Genomic DNA, 23697 nt, shown 5'->3' with positions numbered 1-23697 from the left:
TTTACTGGAACAATCTCCCAATCTCTGTCTTTCGTTAATTTAAGGTTTTTTTTTGTTTGTTTGTTTGTTTGTTTTTTGAGACAGAGTTTCACTCTTGTTACCCAGGAGTGCAATGGTGCGATCTCGGCTCACCGCAACCTCCGCCTCCTGGGTTCAAGCAATTCTCCTGCCTCAGCCTCCCGAGTAGCTGGGACCACAGGCGCGCGCCACCATGCCCAGATAATTTTTGTATTTTTAGTAGAGACGGGGTTTCACCTTGTTGACCAGGATAGTCTTGATCTCTTGACCTGGTGATCCACCCGCCTCGGCCTCCCAAAGTGCTGGGATTATAGGTGTGAGCCACCGCGCCCAGCCATTTAAGAGTTTTTTGTTTGTTTGTTTTGAGACAGAGTTTCACTCTTGTCGCCCAGGCTGGAGTGCAGTGGCATGATCTCAGCTCACTGCAACCTCTGCCTTCCGGATTCAAGTAATTTTCCTCCTGTAAGTAATCAGCCTCCTGAGTAGCTGGGACTACAGAGCGCCCACCACCACGCCCAGCTAATTTTTGTATTTTTAGTGGAGACAGGGTTTCCCCATGTTGGCCAGGCTGATCTGGAACTCCTGACCTCAAATGATCTGCCCGCCTTGGCCTCCCAAAGTGCTGGGATCACAGGTGTGAGCCACCACGCCCAGACGGACTTGAGTTTTTAGAGAGTTCAGTCTGGTTGTCTGGAAGAATGTCCCCCAGTGGGGGGTTTGCCAATGTTTCCTCATGATTTGGGGTATGCATGGGGACCAGGATGCCACTAAAAGGATGTTGTGCCCTTATTGGTGGCTCCTGCCAGGAGGAACACTGTGACCACGATGCTAAGTTTGCTTGGTAAAGGCAGCCAGGATGCCCACCCAGTTCCTGCACTATATAGTGTCCAACTTTCCATTGGTAATTAATAAGTTATCTGTGTGGAGAAAGGCTGTGTTCTAATCACTTTTGAATTTTTCAGTGCCGAACAGCCCTTTATGTCCAACAAATACCTGCTGGGAACAAAACCAGACAAGAAGGACAGAGGTGGAGAGATCCTGCCAGATGATGCAGCCTGGGGGAAGGCAAGGCCCCTGGCCTGAGAGGCTGCTGCAAGATAAGGGGCCTGCGCCCCTCCTGGTAGCCTTTGGTGCTGGGTCCCGCCATGGAGAGGTAAGACCAAGGCTGCAAAATGAGCTGCCAGATGCTCACCAGGCCCTTGTCTGTTTGAATTAATATTTAATTTCACAAGCAAAACATGAAGACATCATCCTTGTTAAAAATTAAAACACTACGGCTATGGCTGAGGCCTGCTTTTTTTTTTTTGAGACGGAGTCTTGCTGTGTTGCCCAGGCTGGAGTACAGTGGCGCTATCTCAGCTCACTGCAACCTCCCGCTCCAAGGTTAAACAATTCTCGTGCCTCAGCCTCCAGAGTAGCTGGGACTACAGGCACGCACCACCATGCCCAGCTAATTTTTGTATTTTTAGTAGCGATGGGGTTTCACCATGTTGACCAGGCTGGTCTTGAACTCCTGGCCTCAAGTGATCCACCCTCCTTGGCCTCCCAAAGTTCTGGGTTTACAGGTGTGAGCCACCGCAAGCAGCCCTCTGTGATGCTTTTAAAACATGGCCACCTGTTCTCACACAGACAGGCAGTGCCTCTGTTCCCTCCCCTTAAATCTAGGTAGGCTTGTGACTAGTCTGACAATAGAATACAGCAGAATTGACCCTACACAACTTCTGAGAAAAAGTCACAGAAGGCCATGTGGCTTCCACCTTAGTTCCTGGAGCAACTAAATGGAACTAGCTGCTCTTGGAACAAAAAGTCCAGCTACCCTGAGACAACCACTCTATATGGAAACTTTAACCACACAGAGAAGTCCTGTGTAGTCATTCCAGTCGATAGTCCCAGCTAAGATCAATCTCGTCAGTCCAGCACAGGTGCCAGACACGAACATAAAAAAAAGTCCAGGCCAGGCGTGATGGCTCCCAGCACTTTGGGAGGCAGAAGTGGGCGGATCACTTGAGGTCAGGAGTTTGAGACCATCCTGGCCAACATGATGAAACCCTGTCTCTACTAAAAATACAAAAATTAGTTGGGCATGGGGGTGGGCACCTGTAATCCCAGCTACTCAGGAGGCTGAGGCAGGAGAATCGCTTGAACCCGGGAGGCAGAGGTTGCAGTGAGCTGAGATTGTGCCACTGCACTCAGCCTGGGTGAGAGAGGGAGACTGACTGAAAAAGAAAAAGAGGGCTGAGCACGGTGGCTCACGCCTGTAATCCCAGCACTTTGGGAGGGTGAGATGGGCAGATCACTTGAGGTTGGCAGTTCAAGACCAACTTAGCCAACATGGTGAAACCCCTCCTCTACTAAAAATACAAAAATTAGCCAGGCGCAGTGGCAGGCACCTGTAATCCCAGCTACTCGGAAGACTGAGGCAGGAGAATCACTTGAACCCAGGAGGCAGAGGTTGCAGTAAGCCGAGATCGTGCCACTGCATTCTAGCCTGGGCAACAAGCAAGACTCTGTCTAAAAAAAAAACAGGGAGTTCCTCAGTCTTGCAAGAAATACACTTAGTCTGAACGTGGAGTTCTGCACTGTGGCCCCTGCTTTCTGTGTGAGCCTCTCCAGAGAGACAAGATGGTGAAGGAACCAAACCTGATGAAGAGTCAGGAACTGGAGGTCCTGTTCCTGTACCTCCAAAGAGAACAGTTAAAAGAAATATACTCAAGCTGACTCCCATTAACTTCAGAGGGGACTTCCAGCCTGAAGGCATGTATTTGATAAAGCAAAATCCAAAGGCAAAGGTCATGAGGCTGAAGACCTGAGTACTCTAATCAGACTCACGGAACACTGGGCACACGGCTTTCCCTAAACCACGGATTGACGAGGATTTTCTTGACAGAGTGAATACCCAGGAAATAAGGAAGTTCAGACCTGTTCAAAACGAATTCGACTTGCTCTCCCTATTTTACGTGAAGATTTTGTTAGCAATAATGATGAAGTTGCAGGAAATAATGGACAGGGTGTAACTGCTACTGATCCCTTTCTGACAAACTCATGTGAAAGTGAGATGTTTGCTTCTGGGTCAGGTAGAAGCCTAACAGAAGAGCAACAACAAAGAACTGAGAGAAATAAACAACTGGCATTGGCAAGAAGGCACCAGAGCTGCTGAGTACTAGTCCCTAGGAACGACGTGTTAATGAATACACGCGGATCACAGACAGCTGAAGAGGTTAATGCTGACGAGGATCAAAAGGAGAAGTCAGATGGATTAAATGAAGGCATTCCAGACAACCCATGTAACAATGCTCCTGCTAATGGTTTAATGAAGAACGGGAATTAAAATTAGAGGAAACACTGCTGGACCAGTCTCTTTAAAATGTGCAACAGTAACTGACGTTTCATCCAGAAATGTTACTAAGGCTAGACAAGTTTCCATTAGGAAAAAAGGTTAACTGCCCACCCAGCAAGCTTGGTGTTACTGTGTATTTTTTCTTCTCTGAGTGAAAGTCCTGAGATAGTAAAACTTGTAGAGATTCTTGTTTAAAATCTGGTAATATGGCCAGGCGCAGTGGCTCACACCTGTAATCCCAGCACTTTGGGAGGCTGATGCAGGCGGATCACCTGAGTTCAGGAGTTTGAGACCAGCCTGGCCAACACAGAGAAACTCTGTCTCTACTAAAAATACAAAAATCAGCTGTGCGTAGTGTTGCACACCTGTAATCCCAGCTACTTGGGAGGCTGAGGCATCAGAATCGCTTGAACCAGGCCAGGCGTGGTGGCTCCCACCAGTAATCTCAACACTTTAGGAGGCTGAGGCAGGCGGATCATGAGGTTAGGAGATCGAGATCATCCTGGCCATGGTGAAACTGTTTCAACTAAAATACAAAAAATTAGCCAGGTGCAGTGGCGTGCGCCTGTAGCCCCAGCTACTCAGTAGGCTGAGGCAGGGGAATCGCTTGAATCCCAGAGATCGAGATCATGCTACTGCACTCCAGCCTGGCAAAAGAGCAAGACTGTCTCAAAAAAAAAAAAAAAAAAAAAGAATTGCTTGAACCCAAGGCAAAGGCTGCAGTGAGCCAAGGTTGCACCACTGTATTCCAGCCTGGGCAACAGAGTGAGACTCTGTCTCAAAAAAATACAGATGCACTGTACTCTTTAGTGCTGTAAGTATTTTGTGCTACAGATACACTCCAGTTTCTTTTCTTCAGTCCTTCCCGTATTGCTGGATATTTATCCTGCTTCCTGTGTCTGACTATAAGGAACATTGCAACATTGAACAGTATCCTTGCTCAGCCTCTCTGGGCACACAGGCAAGTATGTCTCTAGAGTAGATTTCTCTGGGGAAGAGAAGTAAAATTGCAGGTCAGAGGTTACAGGCTTGTTATTAGATTTAACAAGTCTTGGCAAACTGCCCTTCAAAGTAGCAATACCAATTTAGACTCCCACCCGCAGCATTTAACAGCCGTCCACATCTGAGCAACACTCTATGCTATAAACATTTCATTTTTTCCAGGTACTTTTCTAATGTTCCACGGTGATGTTTCCTGCTCAACGCTAAGGCATCAGCCTGGGTAAGGATGGTTAATCTGTGTACCTCCCCACAATTTTGTCCCCTAATATACGGGGTCATTCCTGCTCCCTTGCAATTCTCTCACTCTGCCACTGGCCAGAGTCATTTCGGGGGTGGGGGGTGGCGGGAAGGGATCCATCACTGGAGGTCATACACCTAGTCCACCCCCAGCCTTAGCTCTAGGCTCAATATTTGCCAGCCACGAAGAGGACAACAGGGGGTGAGGGAAGCCGCAAACAAGGACTGTAGTGTGGCACATTCTCCACCCCCAAGGCATTCCGCGCCACGCCCCAGCTTCGTGGATTCCACCCTCGTGCCAGCCTCACAAGCAGTGGGAAAGGTCATCAATTCATTTCTTGTATCCTTACTTTTTTTCCAGACTGCTCTTTCTTTCTGAGATGGAGTCCTGCTCTGTTGCCCAGGCTGGAGTGCAGTGGCCCAATCTTAGCTTACTGAAACCTCTGCCTTTTGGGTTCAAATGATTCTCTTGCCTCAGACTCCTGAGTAGCTGGAACTATAGGCGCCTGCCACCATGCCCGGCTTTTTTTTTTTTTTTTTTAAGAGACAGTGTTTCGCCATGTTGGCCAGGCTGGTCTCAAACTCCTAAACTCAGGTGATCCACCCACCTCAGCTTCCCAAAGTGCTGGGAGTACAGGCATGAACCACCATGCCCAGCCTCTCTTTCATTTTTTAATTGTGGTAAAATATACATAACTTTTAACCATTTGTAAATGTTTTAAATTGTGATAAAATACACAAAAAAATTACCACCTTGCCGGGTACAGTGGCTCACGCCTGTAATCCCAGCACTTTGGGAGGCCGAGGTGGGTGGATCATGAGGTCAAGAGATCAAGACGATCCTAGCCAACATAGTGAAACCCTGTCTCTACTAAAAATGCAAAAATTAGCAGGACATTTGGCACACGCCTGTAGTTCCAGCTACTTGGGAGGCTGAGGCAGAAGAATCGCTTGAACCTGGGAGGCGGAGGTTGCAGTGAGCCAAGACTGTGCCACTGCGCTCCAGCTTGGCGACAGAGCAGGACTCTGTTTCAAAAAAATAAAACAAGAAAACATTACCATCTTAACCATTTTAAGTATACAGCGCGGTGGCATTACATTCATACTGTAGTAGTCACATGTGGCTTAACAAACAGGATCCTTCTAAGAAATGCTAGGGGATTTCATCACTGTGCAGACATCAGAGTACCTTCCAGAAATCTGGATGGTGCAGCCTATTGCTGTAGCAGACTGTAACACAGGGGTAAGTATTCCTGTATCTAAATGTATCTAAACAAGGCTGAAGGCAGATCACTTGAGGCCAAGAGTTTTGAGGCCACCCTGGCCAATATGGCAAAACCCATTCTCTACTAAAAATACAACAAAAATTACGTGGGCATAGTGGCACCCACCTGTAATCCCGGCTACTCAGGAGGCTGAGGCAGGAGAATTGCTTAAACTGGGGAGGCAGAGGTTGCAGTGAGCCTAGGTTGCACCATTGCACTCCAGCCTGAGCAACAGAGCAAGACTGTCTCAAAAAATAAAATAAACGTATCTAAAAATAAAAAAAGATAGAATAAAAATACAGTATCATAATCTCATGGGACAACTGTTGTATATATAATCTCATGGGACCACCATCTTTGACAGACACGTCATTATGCGATATGTGACTGTCCCACCATCCATTTCCAGAACTTTTTCATCACGCCAAACAGAAACCATGAACCCATCAAATAATTCCCCATTTCACCTTCACCTCAGCCCCTGGCAACCACTATTCTGTCTTCTGTCCCTATGAATTTGACTACTCTAGGTACTGCCTATAAGTTGAATCATACAGTATATGTCTTTTTTTTTTTGAGACGGAGTTTCACTCTGTTGCCAGGCTGGAGTGCAGTGGCGTGATCTCGGCTCACTGCAACCTCCACCTCCTGGGTTCAAGCAATTGTCCTGCCTCAGCCTCCCAAGTAGGTAAAACTACAGGCACACGCTACCAAGCCCAGCTAATTTTCGTGGGATTTTTTTGGTTTTTTGTTTTTCAGTAGAGATGGGGTTTCACGATGTTGGTGAGGATGGTCTCAATCTCCTGACCTCATGATCTGCCCGCCTGGTATTACAGGCGTGAGTCACTGTTCCTGGCCCAGTATATGTCCTTCAATGACTGGCTTATTTATCACTTAGCATAATGTGCTCCAGGCTCATCCGTATTGTGGCATGTAGCAGAATTTCCTTCCTTTTTAAGGCTAGTAGTCCACTGTATGGACAGGCCACATTTTATTTATCCACGCCTCCACTGATGAATGGAAGATGGACTTGTTACATCTTTTGGCGAATGTGAATAACGCTGCTGTGAACATGGGTGTACAAATATCTTTTTGAGACCCTGCTTTCCTTTTTTTTCTTTTTTTTTTTCTTAAGAGATTGGTTCTGTCTGTCACCCAGGCTGCAGTGCAGTGGCAGAACCATGGCCACAACAGCCTCAAACTCCTATAGAGATGGTCTCACTATGTTGCCCAGGCTGATCTCCAACTCCTGGGCTGAAGCTATTCTTCCACTTCAGCCTCCCCAAGTGCTGGGATTACAGGTGTGAGCCAGCACATCCACCTGCTTTCAGTTAGTTTAGGTATATACCCAGAAGTGGAATTACTGGATCATATGGTAATTCTATGTGGAATTTTTTGAGGAACCACCACACTGTTTTCTACAGCGGCTGTCTTGATGCACTGTGCGTGGGGCATTTCTGGCAGGCGGAGGAGATACCATCCCAGTCTTTCCTTGGAATTCCTGGCTATTCTTTGAACATGAGGGTGTCTCCAGCAGGCCCTCAGTTGGACCTGTGCTTTGAGGTATTTTTTCTAGGAGCAGGATGAGCCAGCAGAGGCACTGGAAGCCACTAGGCCCTGTGGCCTCAAATGGAACCCACTTGCCAGATGGAGGCCATCTGTTGTTTTTGTCAGCCAGGCAGCCATTCCCTTTCTGGTTAACATCCCCACAGTTTCTTTAGGGACCCACCCCTCTGCCACACTCAGTCCATGAAATGTGGCTAGAAGCGGGGTCAAGCCTGCCCACAGGCTCCAGGAGAGAGCACATGGCCCAGGCCTGGCCAGTCAGAACATCAGTCTCCTGACCCAGCAGGTGATTCAGGGATGGGCATCTGGAACCAGCAACACTCAATGGAAGAGCCTGTATGAGAACTGCTGAGAAAGAGAAACTCTTTTCCCCCTAGTTGTGAAGGTAGCAAGATAGGAACCCAGAGCTCTTAGGGCTGTCTTGCCACTATCTGGAGGATCCAGCCTGAGAATGAACCCAGTTTGGAAAACAAGGGAGAGAGGTAGATGCAAGGGAGCCCTAGTGACTGGATTTGAGCCCAAGGACCTGCTTACACCTCAAGGTAGCAGGCCTCTGACTTCCTGATCACACAAGCAAACACTCTGTGCTGCTTTGTTTGGCTTTGCCAATTGGGGCTAAGCCTCTCCATTTCAGAAGTCAGTGTCCAAATCCAGATTAATATGGCAAAGAACAGAACTTTCCTTCTGGGCAAAGTAAACCACACTTAGTTAAGTAGAGAAGCTATGAACCTTGGACTCATTGTTACCAATCTCTTGACCAGGGCACTCTTTTTTTTTTTTTTTGAGACAGGGTCTCTCTCTGTCACCGCTCACCACAGCCTCAACCTCCCCAGCTCAAACGATCCTCCCGCCTCACTCAGCCTCCCAAGTAGCTGGAACCATGGGCACGCTCCACCACACTTGGCTCATTTTTTATTTTTTTGCAGAGATGGGGTCTCATTATGCTGCCCAGGCTGGTCTCAGACTTCTGGGTTCAAGCAGTCCTTTTGCATTGGACTCCCAAAGTGCTGGGATGACAGGCATGAGCCATGGACCCTGGATGTCATCCTAAAGATGTGAAAACCAGGAACTTGGAAGCTAAGTGAATGATTCCTTCATCAAGCCAGGAACTAAGCAGCACCCCAAAAACTGCATAGCTCTGAACACCCACATTGGGTGTTTTTCCACCAAACTGAGAAACTAAAGCACTTTTTAATTTATTTCATCTATCTATTTATTTTGAGACCAGGTTATGAAACTGACTTTTATATTTGTAGTAGAGATGGGGTTTTGTCATGTTGCCCAGGCTGATCCATCCACCTTGGCCTCCCAAAGTGCTGATTACAGGTGTAAGCCACCATGCCCAGCCTGAAGCATTATTTTATTTTTTATTTTTTAATTTTTTTACAGTTCTGCTCATTGCCATGATTTATTACACTGAAAAGATACAAAACAAAATCAGCAAAGGAAAAAAGACACATGGGGTGAAGTCAGGGGAAACTACAGTGCAAGCTTCCAAGAATCCTCTGCCAGTGGAATCACAGAGGATGAGCTTAATTCTCCCAGCAACTCGTTGTAACAGCACTTGTGAAACGCTGTCAATCAGAAAAGCTTGTTAGAGACTGAGTGCCAGGGGTTTTCACTGGGAGCTAGTCACAAAGGGCAGTCTCTGCCTGGCACATACCAAACTTCCAGACTCCCAAAAGGAAAATAGGTGTTCAGCAGAAACTATATTGTTCTACAGTTTAGATATAGTAAGGTACTCAGATCAGTTCTGGGAATGGTGGAAGCCCCCTGAACTCCAAGTTCCCAGAAGCCAAGCAAGGGCCAACCTTGCAAATCGGGTCTCTAAGGATAAGTAATCAGGTCTGCTTCATTAACACTTTTTTCTGCACAGCAATTTTATCTCAACATTTTTCTTTAATGCCAATAAATACTCAGTTTCTTGGATTGTACTTGGAACCAGCTTTACTATCTGCTGGGTTCCTCATTAATGAGGTAAGTCTTGGACACATGCTCATTTTATATACATGTATATATGTGAGTCATGTCAACTTAATAAAAGCTTTGACAGATAATAACCTAATCAAGCTAAATAAAGTCCAGCCAAAATTAACAGATAAAAAACATTAACTCGGTAATATCAAAATTCACTCTCTACCTCATTTTAGTTATTTAGGGGAAAAAAACCTTTATACTTGCATTTCATTCTTTCTTTTTTTTTTTTTTTGAGATGGAGTTTCGCTCTTGTTACCCAGGCTGGAGTGCAATGGCGCAATCTCAGCTCACCGCAACCTCTGCCTTCTGGGTTCAGGCAATTCTCCTGCCTCAGCCTCCTGAGTAGCTGGGATTACAGGCACGCGCCACCATGCCCAGCTAATTTTTTTGTACTTTTAGCAGAGAAGGGTTTTCACCATGTTGACCAGGATGGTCTCGATCTCTTGACCTCGTGATCCACCCGCCTCAGCCTTCCAAAGCGCTGGGATTACAGGCGTGAGCCACCGCGCCTGGCCCTGCATTTCATACTTTCTTACTGACTTTAGAAAACCTTCTGATTTAGGTGGCAATCACTTGCCTAGTTGTACTTAGGGCAGTATTAATGAAATAATCAATGTTTCCGCAAGTAAGCAATAATATATAAAGATCAATTTCCTCTTTAGTTTTACCAATCAGAATATTAAAATGCTATATCGTTTCAGATGAAATTCCCCATTTAAATATACACCACATAAGCCAAAATTTAGAAATAGCTCCTTGTGTCACTGTAGTTTTTGAGTCTTTACAAAAAAGCCTTAATTTTAAGTTTGAATATAAACGTGCAGCTTATATAACCTATATATATATAATACTTTATGTATTATATATAAAGTAGCATTCTTATTGTGAACTTTATTATGCTTCTGAAATTTCTCCAATCATTTGAAATTTACTTCAATAAAAATTTCCCTATATTTTGTGAATTGCATTTTAAAATCAGAATTACAAATTTCCATCTATAATAAAAACAAAATATTAATGCTTTATTAATAATCCTAATTAGAAAGGGATGCAATTAAGAGCTGACATATCGGGCCGGGCGCGGTGGCTCACACCTGTAATCCCAGCCCTTTGGGAGGCCGAGGCAGGTGGATCACGAGGTGAAGAGATCGAGACCATCCTGGTCAACATGGTGAAACCCCGTCTCTACTAAAAATACAAAAAATTAGCTGGGCATGGTGGTGTGCACCTGTAATCCCAGATACTCAGGAGGCTGAGGCAGGAGAATTGCCTGAACCCAGGAGGTGGAGGTTGCGGTGAGCCGAGATCGCGCCATTGCACTCCAGCCTGGGTAACAAGAGCAAAACTCTGTCTCATAAAAAAAAAAAAAAAAAAAAAAAAGAGCTGACATAGCTAACATAAACATAAGAAAGGTAAACTTTTCTTGAATAAAAAAATAGGAAATACTTTAATGAAAAAAAATCAAGGACAAAAGGAAGGAGAAATTTTTCTAAACAGTACCTGGTCCTTCTTCACAATTTGCATTACTTGTGCAAATACATCATTAAATAAATACTCATCTGATATTTGCAAAATAGAGGTAAGAGAAAAGAGTATCAGGATCTTTCATTTGCTATCCCTCTTCCAATCTTCTGGATACATAACATACCAACTAAACATGTGATACTAGTTAACTACCATTGAAAGCTTATCAATTAAATCATCAATAGTGTAAACAAGAAGCTGAGTGTCTGCTTTTTCCTTACTCAGTGATCACTATGTTTTCGAAGGGTGACATCCACATCTGTGCTGAGTACTCGGTCGGCAACCCGCATTGATGTATGCCAAGGTACATCATCCTTCGTGCCATGGAGCAATCTTACAGGGCAGTTCACAGGAACTGGGCTATGTAACAAGCAGTGGTGTTCAGCTTCTTTAATGAAACTGTACTGAAAGTGATAAACTCCTTCTTCATGGCATTTTGAAGGCATGCTCCACACGTGTGCCTTTCATCTCCACTTCCTTTTTTACCTCAACAGGAAGCTGATTAAACCGTGTCACTAAGCCATCTGCAGCTATAGCTACACCAATAAGAGCCATGACCTTTTCTGGTCGTGCAATTGCAGCATGAAGAATAAACCACCCCCGAAGGCTAGATCCAACAAGAACCTGTGGCCCTTCAGCTAAGGCATCAATTACAGAAAGAACATCTTTCCTCCATTTCCCCACCGTGCTTTCCTCAAGGTCACCATCTGAACTTCCAATTCCTGAGTAATCAAACCTGGGAGCCACCATGGCGCCCGCTGAGGCATCAGTGCAAGCAGCGTGTTGAAGCCACAGTAGGGACCAAAGGGGACAGCTGCCCAGCCCCAGCTCCGACAAGGTACCCAGGCCACCACAGCAGCCATGCATGCAACCGCCATCTTCCCCAACATTATTTTATTTATTTTATTTTTTTGGAGATGGAGTCTCATTCTGTCACCCAGGCTGGAGTGCAATAGCATGATCTCAGCTCACTGCAACCTCCACCTCCCAGGATTCAAGCGATTCTCCTTCGCTCAGCCTCCCAAGTAGCTGGGCTTACAGGCATGCACCAACACACTTGGCTAATTTTTTTGTTTTTGTTTAATTTTTTTTTTTGAAGACAGGGTTTCACCATGTTGGTCAGGCTGGTCTTGAACTCCCGACCTCAGGTGATCCACCCGCCTTGGCCTCCAAAGTGCTTGGATTACAGGCATGAGCCACCACACCCAGCCAAATTTTTGTATTTTTTTAGTAGAGACGGGGTTTCACCATGTTGGCCAGGTTGGTCTCAAACTCCTGACCTCAGGTGATCCACCTGCCTCAGCCTCCCAAAGTGCTGGGATTACAGGCATGAGCTAATGCGCCTAACCTGAAGCATTATTTTTAACAACTTCATTGATATATAATTTACATATCATAAAATTCACCCATTTTAAGAATTCAGTGATTTTTATACATTTACCAGGTTGTACAACCATCACCACATCTCGTGTTAGAACCTTCTATCACCCAGTCAGATCCCTGCTATCTCTTTACAGTCACTCTCCATTCCCCCTTCTTCCCAACCCACAGCAACCTTTAACCAGCTTTCTGTCTCTAGAGGTTTTTGTTTGTTGTTTGTTTTCTGAGACAGAGTCTCACTTGTTGCCCAGACTGGAGTGCAGTGGCATGATGGTGGCTCACCGCAACCTTCGCCTCCCAGGTTCAACCCATTACCTCCCAGGTTCAACCCATGCCTGTGATCCCAACACTTGGGGAGATCAAGGCAGGCGGATCACCTGAGGTCAGGAGTTCGACTCCAGCCTGGCCAGCATGGTGAAACCATGTCTCTACTGTAAATACAAGAATTAGCTGGACGTAGCAGCAGGCGCCTGTAGTCTCAGCTACTTTGAAGACAGAGGCTGAGGCATGAGAATCGCTTGAACCTGGAAAGTGGAGGTTGCAGTGAGCCGAGATCATGCCACTGCACTCCACCCTGCGTGACAGAGCAAGACTCTGTCTAGGGGAAAGAAAAAAAAAAAAGAAAGAAAGAAAGATCACTTTAGACCAAGCTGGACAACATAGCGAGATCCCGTCTCTACGAATAGGAAAAAAAAAATTTAATTATAGCTGGAATGGTGATATGTGCCTGTAGTCACAGCTACTTGGGAGAATGAGACAGGAAGATCACTTGGGGCCAGGAGGTGAAGGCTGCCGTGAGCCACGATCACACCACTTCGCTCTACTCCTAGTGTCAGAGTGAGACCTTGTCTCAAAAAAAAAAAAAGAAAAAGAAAAAGAAAAGAAAGACTAGTGCACTCAGAGTTGAATGGCCTCATGGATCCTCCTACATGGTATTCCCATCCTCTTCCCCTGCCAAAGAGGTGAACTGCTATGCTGGTCATTTCCTCAACCCACACCCACCCCAGATCAGTCCTGGTTTCCTCTGTGCCCTGAGAGGCTGATCCCTAGGAACTGCCCTCTAGTTAGGTTTGGCCAATGGCAGTCACCAGAATTCTGAAGGGTGGGAGGAGAGAGAGGCCAGGTTCCTCCTGTCTCCTCCCTGTTTTGCCACCCCCTTCATCTACTGTACCTCCTGACTCGAGCTCCTGCCCCCCAGTACAACTTTGTGCCAAGCTCTGATGATTCCTTTTTTAGGATGAGGACTAGTAACAGCTCCCTGCTGTGGCCAGCCCATACCCGAGCCTGGGCAACACAGCAAAACCCTGTCTCTGCAAAATATTTAAAAATTAGCTGAGTGAAGTGGCACATGCCTGTAGTCCCAGATACTCAGGAGGCTGAGGTGGGAGGATAGCTTGAGCCCAGGGGTTCAAGTGTACAGTGAGTTATGATCCCACCACTGCACTTCAGCCTGAGTGTTGGAGTTAGCGCCCCAGCCTTAAAAAAAAAAAAAACTGGGCCACCTGGCCTGGGGAAAAAAAATAGTAAATTTACAAAACCACCCACACCATTGTAAACAGACCCTTATTTTCAGTGAGACCTCTTCGAGACAGCCATGGACTTCCTGCTTGGGCCCTGCCTGAATTTCCACAATAGTACCAACTTTGGTCTCTGTCACTCCTTTGCAAGTCTTTATAACTGGACTACACACAATGTATCATCAAGCAATACACTGTTGTTTTAAATGTTTTTGCCTTTATCACAAGTGCCACACTGCACATAACCCTCTGCACCTTTCTGCTGGATGCTGACACAGGTAGCTCAGCTTACTCATTCTCCTGATTCACCCCTCTCTGGACACCCAGCGTAATGATCCATTCCCACAGACATTCAGGCTGCCAAGTTTTAGTTGTTTTATAAAAACTACTGTGCCTGGCTGCTATGTGAATTTTTAACTGTGTGAATATGTATTACTTATAAAAATGTAGAATGGAGGCCAGGCACAGTGGCTCACACCTGAAATCCCAGCACTTTGGGAGGCAGATCATGAGGTCAGGAGTTCGAGACCAGCCTGACCAATGTGGTAAAACCCCGTCTCTATTAAAAATATAAAAATTAGCTGGGCATAGTGGCATGCACCTTTAATCCAAGCTACTTAGGAGGCTGAGGCAGGAGAATCGCTTGAACCGGGGAGGCAGAGGTTGGAGTGAGCCGAGATCACACCACTGCACTCCAGCCTGAGTGACAGAGCGAGACTCCATCTGAAAAAAATATATATATATAGAATGGACTCCATTAAAAAAACAGGAGGGCTGGGCACTCATGCCTATAGTCTCAGAGTCTCAGCACTTTGGGAGGCTGAATGGGAGTAATGTTTGAGGTCCAAAGTTCAAGACCAGCATAGGTAACATGATGAAACCCCATCTCTATAAAAAATTAAAAAATTAGCTAAGTATGGTGGTGTGTGCCTGCAGTCGCAGCTACACAGTAGGCTGAAGAGGAAGGATCGCTTGAGCCCAGGAAGTTGAAGCTGCAGTGAGCCATGACCGGACTACTGCACTCCAACCTGGGCAACAAAGTGAGACCCTCTTTTTTTTTTTTTTTGACACGGAGTTTCGCTCTTCTTACCCGGCTGGAGTGCAATGGTGCAATCTCGGCTCACCGCAACCTCCGCCTCCTGGGTTCAGACAATTCTCCTGCCTCAGCCTCCTGAGTAGCTGGGATTACAGGCATGCGCCACCATGCCCAGCTAATTTTTTTGTATTTTTAGTAGAGACGGGGTTTCACCATGTTGACGAGGATGGTCTCGATCTCTTGACCTCGTGATCCACCCGCCTCGGCCTCCCAAAGTGCTGAGATTACAGGCTTGAGCCACCGCGCCCGGCGAGACCCTCTTTTATAAAACAACAAGGAGAAGTGCTAACATGAGCTCTGTGAGCTGGCATGCCCAGAGTGTCTTTCCTACTTGTCTAATTACCATCCTCCGCATGTAGAAGACACAAACAAGCAAGTTTCCTTTGGAAGATTCAGGGATCTCTGCCACCTCTGCTGTCCTCTGAGGCCCATGCTCTGCCCCAGTGGGAAGATGAGGTTAATGACTCTAGTTCCCAACACAGCTGTGAAACATCTGGTGACACCTTCTTAACACAGCTTCACTGTCAGATGATCCAGAACTGGAGACTCAACATTTGCTGCAGGAATTGCCAGAGGAATCTCATGGCATTTACAGATGGGGTTCTGGCCCAGAGCATTGGCAGTTGCTGGGCGGTCCTGCAGACTGCCACAGGGCCATGCCGGCACTTAGGTGTGGTGCCTTAGAGCTGTGCCTCTTGCTGGTGGGGGATTTTCAGGAGATTACTTTTTTTAAGACTGGGTCTTACTCTGTCACCCATCTGGAGTGCAGTGACACAATCACGGCTGCTTACCACAGCCTTCACCTCCCTGGGCTCAAACGATCCTCCTCTCTCAGCCACCCGAGTAGCTGAAACTACAGGCCTGTGCCATGATGCCTGGCTAATTTTTGTATTTTTTTGTAGAGACAGGAGTTTTACCATGTTGCCCAGGCTGGTCTCAAACTCCTGAGCTCAAATGACCTGCCTATCTTGCCCTCCCAAGGTGCCAGGATTACAGGCATGAGCCACCGTGCCCGGACAAGAGATTACTTTTATAGAGCTATAAGAAATCAACTTCAAATAGACTTTCAGACACTGACTATACTTAACCAGGACTCATCACCATAGAAACACTACGAAGGATGACTTCACCTAATGTGTACGCGTCCTGTGCCAGGGTAGATTCTGAGTCATGCGTCGGAATCGATGAACGGTATGTTACAGGAGCGGTAAGTGGGGTCTGTGTGTGGGAGGCAGGCATTTGGGCAGCAGGATAACACAATGCTTAAGTGATTGGATGCTGCAGTCAGGTTGCCTGAGTTCAGATCCAGAGCCTGCCACTTATTAGCTGAGTTATGTAATCCCTCTGTGCCAGTTTCACCAACTGTGAAAGAGCTGGGAGATGAGATGCGTGCAGCCAGGTAGGCACTGTCACAAAGATATGACATCATCAAGAATGTAGTGTTGGCCGGGCACGGTGGCTTACGCCTGTAATCCCAGCACTTTGGGAGGCTGAGGCGGGCAGATCACCTGAGGTCAGGAGTTCAAAACCAGCTTGGCCAACATGGTGAAACCCTGTCGCTACTAAAAATACAAAAATTAGCCAGGCGTGGTGGCATGCGCCTCTAGTCCCAGCTACTTGGGAGGCTGAGGCAGGACAACTGCTTGAACCCAGGAGGCAGAGGTTGCAGTGAGCCCAGTTGTATCTGAATTTGGCGAGCCACCTCTTTCGACTTGAGTTTATCTACAAAACAAAGGCTGACTGCATGCCAGCCTGGGCAATAAGAGCGAAACTCCATCTCAAAAACAAAAAGAATGCAATGTGGCCTAACATGCAACTGTGAACCACCCACTTAACCTACACCCGTTGGCAGTTTAAGCAGTGTCCAACAGATGCACCGTTTCCCTTGAAAGAAAAAAATTTTTATGAGATAGGGTCTCACTCTGTCACTCAGGCTGGAGTGCAGTGCCACAATCTCAGCTCACTGCAACCTCCACTTCCTGAACCTAGGTAATCCTCCTGCTTCAGCCTCCCAAGCAACGCCACCATGCCTGTCTAATTTTTGTGTTTTTTGTAGAGTCAGGGTGTCACCACATTGCCCAAGCTGGTCTCAAACTCCTGGGTTCAAGCGATCTACCTGCCTCAGCCTCCAAAAGTGCTGGGATCACAGGTATAAGCCACTGTACCCAGCCAACAATTTCTAATTACCTCCCTAAAAGATGCCTGTCCAGCATTCCTCTCTGTGTTTTGTTTTAATTTTTATTTTGAGACAGAGTCTTGCACCGTTGTGCGGGCTGGAGTGTAGTGGTGTGATCTCCGCTCACTGCAACCTCTACCTCCCGGGTTCAAGCGATTCTCCTGCCTCAGCCTCCCAAGTAGCTGGGATTACAGGCACCCACCACCATGCCCAGCTAATTTTTTGTAGTTTTTTTGGTAGAGACTGGGTTTCACTATGTTGGCCAGGATGGTCTCGAACTCCTGACCTCGAGATCTGCCTGCCTTGGCCTTCCAGAGTGTTGGAATTACAGGCGGAGCCACTGTGCCCAGCCTGTTTTGTTTTGTTTTTAACTACCGACATTTTGATTTTCCCTCATGGGACCATCCCTCCCCAACTAATTTCATGTAGTGTGGTGGCACTGATCCCACTTGTAGGCTTCAGGAGCAGACATGTGACCAAGACCTGGATAATCAGTACCACAGTGACTGGTTAAGGGATAGTCACATGACCCAAGCTGGGCCAATGAGAGTCAGCCCTGAGACTCTTGCTGAAACTGCAGGGGGAAAGGATGCTCTGTTTCTGCCAGAGCTGCTAAGCTGGTAGATGTTAGCTGAGATGTCATCTTTGCCATATGGCAGGGACTACCTGAGAATGATGCAGAGGAGAAAGAGAGAGACATCCATACACAGACATCAGCTGAGCTCTTGGATCCAGCCTTGCCTGAAGCCATTTGCCACTATTTGACTCAATAAACCCCCTTTTGGCCTAAAACCAGTCAGACTGGGTTTTTTCATTTGTAACTAAGAATCCTGATAATGCACTGTGTGAAAGCACTATACAAATGAAAAGGGACCCAGCAAGTTCAAAAGTTTTCTTATAGAGCTAAGTGCCTTAGGATACTTTTGGAGCCTACTGTGTTAGAACCCAAAAAGTACCTGAGTTATACAGCAGGCGTAGGTTAAAATTCTGGCTCCACAACTTTCAAGTTACTTAACATCTCTTAGCTTTACCTCCTCATCTAAAAAACAGGATTGTCATTCATTCATTCATTTTTGAGACAGAATCTCTCTCCATCTCCCAGGCTAAAGTACAGTGGCAAGATCTTGGCTCATTGCAACCCCTTCCTCCTGGGCTTAAGTGATTCTCCAGCCTCAGCCCCCCAAGTAGCTGGGATCACAGGAGCCAGCCACCAATGCCCAGCTAATTTGCATATTTTTTTTGTGGTGACCGGAGTTCACCATGTTGCCCAGACTGGTCTTGAACACCTAAGCTCAAAGTGTTCTGCCTGCCTTGGCCTCCCAAAGGGCTGGGATTACAAGGATGAGCCACTGCGCCCAACCCTGTGTTGTCATTTAATAAATGGGATAATCTATGTTTCACACAGTTAACTACTACTGTTATTGTTATGATTATTATTATTGTCAGCCTTTGTTTTGTAGATAAACTCGAGCCGAAAGAGTTGGCTCGCCAAATTCAGATACTAGACAATGGCAGAGCTAGGACTTGAACTCAAGAATACTGACTCCCTCTGTACTGTTTTTTTCTACACAATCAGCTACTAAAGAAAGACACACAGCCAGATGTGGTGGCTCATGCCTGTAATCACAGCGCTTTGGGAGGCCGAGTCGGGCAGATCACGAGGTCAGGAGTTCGAGACCAGCCTGGCCAGCATATTGAAACCTCATCTCTACTAAAAATACAAAAATTAGCCAAGCATGGTGGCACGTGCCTGCAGTCCCAGCTGCTCAGGAGGCTGAGGCAGAATTGCTTGAACCAGGGAGGCAGGGGTTGTGATGAGCCAAGATTGCACCACTGCACTCCAGCCTGGGCAACAGAGGAGTCTCTGTCTCACTGTTTCAGAAAAAAAAAAAAAGACACCCACAAGCCAAGCCAAGATGGAAGAGAAACAAAAGCTAATAGGAGTACCCAGGGTACAGATCAGCCTTGGGCAGTGGTTAAGAGCACAGACACTGGTGTTCAACAGCCTGGGATCGAATCCTGACTCCAGCACTGATAAGCCATGTGACCTTGGGTAATTTACTTAACCTCTGTAAAATGAAGATTCCAGGATCTATTTCATAGGGTTATTAATGAAATAATGCTGATCTTCTTGCTTTGAGCCTGTATCCCTGATGTCTTTTCTATACACAGCAGCCAGATGGATGCACACATCATTGACAGTAAAAGCTAAAATCTTTACGATGGCCTTCAAGGCCCTTGCATCACTGTGAGGTCAGGCCTAGGGAAGAGCTGCTTAGGGCCACCTCCTTCCTTGGCTGGGAGGGACAAGGTCAGGTTTCCAGTGATCCAAGGCAGGAAATGCTCATTAAATTACTTGCCCTAGTGTCTGTAAGTGACCTTCTGCGGTCACACCACAGGCCAGAAGACCAGACGCACACTGCTGGTCTCAGAAAAGCACTCAACTCACCAGCATGGCTGAAACCCCAATCACCCAAAAACTAAGTCCTTGTGGAGATTCAACTGTGCCCCAGGGTTCAGGAAGGCCCTGACACATGTAAATCACCGTCCAAAGAAAACTGATCCTTTCCTCTAGAGAGTCCCAGAGATTATGTTGGGTTTTCTTGTGTTAGGGAGGGGGGAAATTCCAAAGACCTTTCAAATCCTCTGGGGTCTGAGAATTAGGTTTGTTCTTTCTTTCCTTCACTTAAAAAAGGGAAGCCGGGCATGATGGCTCATGCCTGTAATCCCAACACTCTGGAAGCCTGAAGTGGGTGAATCATGAGGTCAGGAGTTTGAGACCACCCTGGCCAAGATAGTGAAACCCTGTCTCTACTAAAAATAGAAAAATTAGGCCGGGCGTGGTGGCTCACGCCTGTAATCCCAGCACTTTGGGAGGCCAAGGCGGGTGGATCACGAGGTCAAGAGATCGAGACCATCCTGGTCAACATGGTGAAACCTCGTCCCTACTAAAAATACAAAAAATTAGCTGGGCATGGTGGTGCGTGTTTGTAATCCCAGCTACTCAGGAGGCTGAGGCAGGAGAACTGCCTGAACCCAGGAGGCAGAGGTTGCGGTGAGCCGAGATTGCGCCATTGCACTCCAGCCTGGGTAACAAGAGCGAAACTCCATCTCAAAAAAAAAAAAGAAAAAAGAAAAATTAGCCAGGCACAGTGGCGGACACCTGTAATCCCAGCTACTCAGGAGGCTGAGGCAGGAGAATCTCTTGAACTCAGGAGGTAGAAGCTGCAGTGAGCTGAGATCACACCACTGCACTCGAGCCTGGGCAACAGAGTGAGACTGTCTCACACAGACATACACGCACACACACAAAAAAAAAAAAGGAAAAAAGAGGTAAAGCATAGACATTACGCATTACCCCAGAATCAAGGTGATACAAACACAGAACCCTCCACCTGGATTCTAAGGAAGATGTAGGAAAATTAAAATAGACCAAGATTTTCTGGTAGAAAAAAAAAATCCTTCCTATTGTTAAGCTTTCCAGTTAACTGTGCCCATCTACCTACCTGCTGCTACCTGCTTGTGCCTCAACAAATCTTTTTTTTTTTTGAGACAGGGTTTGGCTCTGTCACCCAGGCTAGAGTACAGTGGTGCAATCATGGCTCACTGCAGCCTTGACTCCTGGGGCTCAGGCAGCCCTCCTACTCCAGCCTCCCTAGTAGCTGGGACTACAAGCATGCACTACCACACCCAGCTAATTCTTTTATTATCTGTAGAGACAGGGGTTTCCCTATATTGCCCAGGCTGGTCTCAAACTGCTGGGCAATCCTCCTGGGAGCAATCCTCCCAATTTGTCATCTCAAAGTGCTGTGATGACAGGCGTGAGCCACTGCGTCTGACCCCCACCCAGCTACTTTTTGCATTATTTGTAGTAATAGGGGTTTCCCTATATGCCTAGGGTGGTCTCGAACTGCTGGGCAATCCTGCTGGGAGTGATCCTCCCAACCTGTCATCCCAAAGTTCGGGGATTACAGGTATGAACCACCAAGATGGGCTCCTAACAAATACCTCGTATCCAAAACTGCCAAGTACATATACAATGGACATCCTACTTATATACAGAATCTTGAGAGTTCAGAGCTCTCACATTTAATATGAAGGAAAGGGCGGGAAGGCAGAGACGGGTCTCCCAACATTTAGAGAACTGAATTCTAGCCCCAGCTTTACCACTAACTAGCTGTGTGACCCCCCATCTAGCCAATTAGCACGTCCAAGCTTCAATTTCCTCATTTGTGAACTGATGATGTAGACAGTAGTTTCTACTCCAGTCTATGACCTTGACATCGGGAGCCATCCCTGACTGGCCCCTGCCCCAACAGCTGACCACCAAAGCCCAGAGCCAGCAGGGTCCCTCTTCCCCAAGTAGGATGCAATCCCTTCCAGTTCCCCCATCATGAACTGAGCAGGAGCCCTCAGTTTCCACTCACTCTGACCGTCTTCTACAACACCTGTGGTGCACCAGGGGACAAAATCTAGAACTGATTCCCAATCCCTTTGTCCCTAACACACCTGAGCATCTTGGGGACCAAGTAAAAAGAATCAGACAACTCCTTTGCAACCTCTGCCTGCCAAGACTTGCTATCTAATTGCTGTTAATTGCATTAACTGCATAGCTCTGAAGTGTTGTTGTAGTTTTTTTTTTGGGGGGCGGGGTTGGGGATGAAGTCTCACTCTGTTGTCCAGGCTGGAGTGCAATCGTGTGGTCTTGGCTCACAGACACCTCTGCCTCCCAAGTTCAAGCAATCCTTCTGCCTCAGCCACCCAAGTAGCTGGGATTACAGGTGCATGCCACCACACCCAGCTAATTTTGTATTTTTAGTAAAGGGGTTTCACTATGTTGGCCAAGCTGGTCTCTAACGCCTGACCTTGTGATCCGCCTGCCTCCACCTCCCAAAGCACAAGGATTACAGGCATGAGCCATTCGCACCCGACCTTGCTCTGAAGTATTCTCTTCCCCCTCCTCCACCTAGTCTAAGGCAGAGCAAGGGACAGGAATTATGAACAACATAAACTTCACACAGAAAAGCAAACCTCTTCTCTTCTCCCATTCCCAACCCTAATACCCACTCTGTGGCTCCACAGCTGACCATGACCTCAGAGCCCAGTAGGGCAAAGCATTACGAAGTGGTTTTTACAGAATCGGCTTTAAAGTATTTTAAAAAAGAAGAAGAAGAAGAAGTGGCTGAGGGCCAGGCACAGTGGCTCACGCTTGTAATCCCAGCACTTTGGGAGGCGAAGGCAGGTCTTGAACCGGGGAGGCAGAGGCTGCAGTGAGCCAAGATCACACCACTGCACTCCAGCCTGGGTGACAGTGAGACTCCAGCTCAAGAAAAAAGAAACAGGCTGGGCACGGTGGCTCACGCCTGTAATCCCAGCACTTTGGGAGGCCGAGGCCAGAAGATCACAAGTCAGGAGATTAAGACCATCCTGGTCAACACAATGAATGAAAGCCATCTCATTAAAATACAAAAAATTAGCTGTGTGTGGTGGTGTGTACCTGTAGTCCCAGCTACTCAGGAGGCTGAGGCAGGGGAATCACTTGAACCTGGAGCAGAGGCTGCAGTGAGCTGAAATCAAGATACTGTATTCCAGCCTAGCAATAGAGCAAGACTCTGCCCCTTAAAAAAAAGGGCGGGGGGGGGGGGGGAACGGGTGCAATGGCTCATGCCTGTAATCCCAGTACTTTGGGAGGTCAAGGCAGGTGGATCTGAGGTCAGGAGATCAAGACCACCCTAACACAGTGAAACCCTGTCTCTACTAAAAATACAAAAAATTAGCCTGGCGTGGTAGCATGCGCCTGTAGTTCCCAGCTACTTGGGAGGCTAAGGCAGTAGAATTGCTTGAGCCTCGGAGGCAGAGGTTGCAGTGAGCCAAGATTGTGCCACAGCACGCCAGCCTGGGTGACAGATCAAGACTCCGTCAAAAAATAAAACAAGGAGTAGCTAAGTCTTGGAGCCAAAAGGGTCCTCTGGGAACTGGATGGGACCCAGGCCCTAGAGGAGAAGGCATCAACCTACACATGCTGGACAGGCCAAGATGGGTCTAGGTCCCTTCCCCTCTGTTCATGCCTGAAACTGCACCATCGTTCCTGCCCGGACTCTCCAGCACCCCTCTGTCTATAGGTCAGAATTTCCAACCTCGTGTCTAGAAAGACCCATCAGAGATTCCCTTGGCAACCTCCTCTCCCCTCCTCTGCACACTGTAGGCCAACGGAGCTGCAGACAAGGGCTACATGGACAGGGACAATGCCACTGCTCCAAATGAAAGGACTGGGGTGAGGGTGTGCAATGCAATTTCAGGCAGAGCCAACCCTCCAAAAACAATCCCGTGGCTGGAGAGGAAACATCCCTGTCTTCCAAAATAGTTCCTGAGTCCCTCTTGGTCAACCCCAAGGATTCCTGAGGCCTCTCTAGTCAACACCGTAGGTAGCTGTGGCCTCTCTGAACCTCTTACCAGGAACGACTGCTGCCAGGACCTCCCCCTCTCCCAACGGCAATGCCGTTGTCTCAGGGGACCCCCCCCCCCGCTTTACACCCGCCCTCACCCCACCCTGTGTCAGGCTCTGGGCCAGAAGGATAGGGCTGGGAGCTTCCCCTATCACT

The 23697-nt window shown here is 47.2% G+C and overlaps 1 protein-coding gene and 2 pseudogenes across 3 annotated transcripts in view; 1 reads left to right on the top strand and 2 right to left on the bottom strand.

Annotated features, from left to right (window-relative positions):
* The window catches only part of TMEM120B (transmembrane protein 120B), a 56500-nt gene that overhangs the window by 31917 nt on the left and 886 nt on the right, over nucleotides 1-23697 (bottom strand). The window lies entirely within an intron of this gene.
* On the top strand, nucleotides 844-3458 carry LOC103795454 (TIMELESS-interacting protein pseudogene; annotated as a pseudogene).
* Nucleotides 10921-14320, bottom strand: LOC144577692 (palmitoyl-protein thioesterase ABHD10, mitochondrial pseudogene; annotated as a pseudogene). Its single transcript, XR_013522171.1, has one exon. The product of XR_013522171.1 is annotated as a palmitoyl-protein thioesterase ABHD10, mitochondrial pseudogene (transcript).

Source organism: Callithrix jacchus, chromosome 9, assembly GCF_049354715.1.
Source record: "Callithrix jacchus isolate 240 chromosome 9, calJac240_pri, whole genome shotgun sequence".
NCBI classification, from domain to species: Eukaryota; Metazoa; Chordata; class Mammalia; order Primates; family Cebidae; genus Callithrix; species Callithrix jacchus.
This window is presented reverse-complemented; position numbering and strand designations above follow the sequence as displayed.